A 2257-nucleotide genomic window follows, 5' to 3' on the forward strand; every position below is an offset into this window, starting at 1 on the left:
TGAGCTCAAGGCCAGCCTGAACTGCATAGTGAGAACCTGTCTCAAAAAGACAAAAAAGAAAAGAAAAAAATAAGAATAATTATTTTATTCCATGAGATTCAGAAAGTATAGAGATAGTAAAAAAAAAAAAAAAAAAGTAGGAGCTGAAACGGAAATGTGCCTCTATCCAGAGCCTGTAATCTTTCCCTCTTAACACAATGCCTTCCTCTCAGTGGAGCCAAAGTAAGCTCTAATTTAGTTAATTGGCTAAAAGCTATAAACAACACGCTGCAGGCCAAATACCCAGAGCAGCGCCCCTTGTCTTGCTCTGTCCTCTTCTCCCTCTCCCTCTCCTTTTCTCCCTTACTCCTTTCTCCAGTACCTGGTCTTTCGCCTTTCCCAACCCCCTGCTTATTTAAAGGAGCTTCCAAAAAGCCAGCACTGTGGTGGGCCTGGGATTTATTTCCCTCCTAGATCCTGAGCCTCCTTCCCCTCCTCCCCACAGCATCATCTGCCCCCCTCCACACCCTGCAGCTCTTCAGAGGGGCAAATGCAGATGGAGGAGGAGCAGTTCTCTATTCAAAAGAGCCTGAAAGAAATTGTCTTTTTTTCCGGGGCCGCTTTTACTTTTTTTGCTTTGCTTTTGCCTGAGTCACACAGGTTTTGCTGGTTATCTTAAAGGAAAAGGGAGAAATGAATGTATGATGTTTGTTTAGTAGGCTAAAGCCTTTTGAAGCATTAGAACTACCCTTGAGAGATACTTAATGAAAAGGCACAAAGTCTAAAACCAAATCCTGGGCTAGAGAGATAACTCAGTAGAATATAATGCTTGCCTGGCAAGCGCAACGTCCTGAGTTCAATCCCTGGTACCATAAAAAGATAAATAAAAATAAAACCAAAGTCCCAAACTCCTAAAATTTTTTAATATAATTTTTTAAAGACATAATGGGACTTTTTTTTTTTTTGAAACGAGGATTGAACTCAGGCCCTTGCGCTTGCCAGGGAAGTGCTTATTCCACTGAGCCATCTCCCCAGCCCCAAAGCACTTTTTTTTTTTTTCATAATGGGACTTTGAGAGCAGACAGGATGAAAATCCTGACTTTGTTGCTTGCCACAATCTACTGACCAAATCTTTAATTTCTCTGTGCATCAATTTTCCGCATCTGTAAAATAAAAATAACTATCTCCTGTGTGCAGTGAGATGGTATAATCAAAGGCCAATGGGGCTGGGGAGATGGCTCAGTAGAATAAGTGCTTGCCTAGCAAGCACAGGGCCTGAGTTCAATCCTCAGTTCTGCTAAAAGAATAAGAAGAAGAAGAAAAGGAAGAAAAAGAATCAAAGGCCAAGATGTCCTGGTGTGGTGGTATCCACCTATATTATCTCAGCACCCTGGGAGGCTGAGGCAGGAGGATGGGATGTTGAACCTAGCCTGAGCAATTTAGCAAGACCCTATATCAAAACAGATAAATAGACAAGCAGTAAGTACACAAGGTGAGGGAATGTAGCTCAGCTTGAAGGCCCTGGGCACTATCTCCAGGGCCACCCACCTATCTATGTATACCCATGCGCACACACAAATAGGCCAAGATGTGGCCTAGGGGTGTAGCTCAGTGGTAGAGTGCTTGCCTAGCATTCACTTGCTGGGTGAGGGGGTGCACACCTGGAATCCCAGCTGTTTGGGAGGGTGAGGCAGGAAGAGCACACATGCAAGCCCACCTGGGCAATTAAACAATTTAGCAAGATCCTTTCTCAAAAAAAAAAGGGGGGGGAGGGAGGTTAAAAGAGAGAAGGAAGAGAAAAAACAAAAGAGAGAGAGAGCACGCATGAGTTAGGGGCTAGGATCTGGTTCAGTGTGATGGCCCTGGGTTCAACCCCTGGTACCACCAAAATTAAAATATAATTGTAGGATAACTGCTTGATAACTATCATAATTTTTATTTTATTTATTTATTTATTTATTTTTTGGGGCAGAACCGGGGTTTGAACTCAGGCCTTTGTGCTTGCCAGGCAAGCGCTTATTCTATTGAGCCATCTCCCCAGCCCCTTCATAAATTTTTTTTTAAAAACCACAACCCAGAGGAGCGGCGCTTCCTTTCTGTCCGACATCTTGACGGGCCTGCAGTGGTCTCCGCTGCTCTCCGAGCTCCGTGATGCCGCCCAAAGACGACAAGAAGAAGAAAGATGCCGGAAAGTCGGCCAAGAAAGACAAAGACCCAGTGAACAAATCTGGGGGCAAGGCCAAAAAGAAGAAGTGGTCCAAAGGCAAAGTTCGGGACA

The sequence above is a fragment of the Octodon degus genome, unplaced genomic scaffold (assembly GCF_000260255.1).
Source record: "Octodon degus isolate 3935 unplaced genomic scaffold, OctDeg1.0 scaffold00140, whole genome shotgun sequence".
Lineage (NCBI taxonomy): Eukaryota > Metazoa > Chordata > Mammalia > Rodentia > Octodontidae > Octodon > Octodon degus.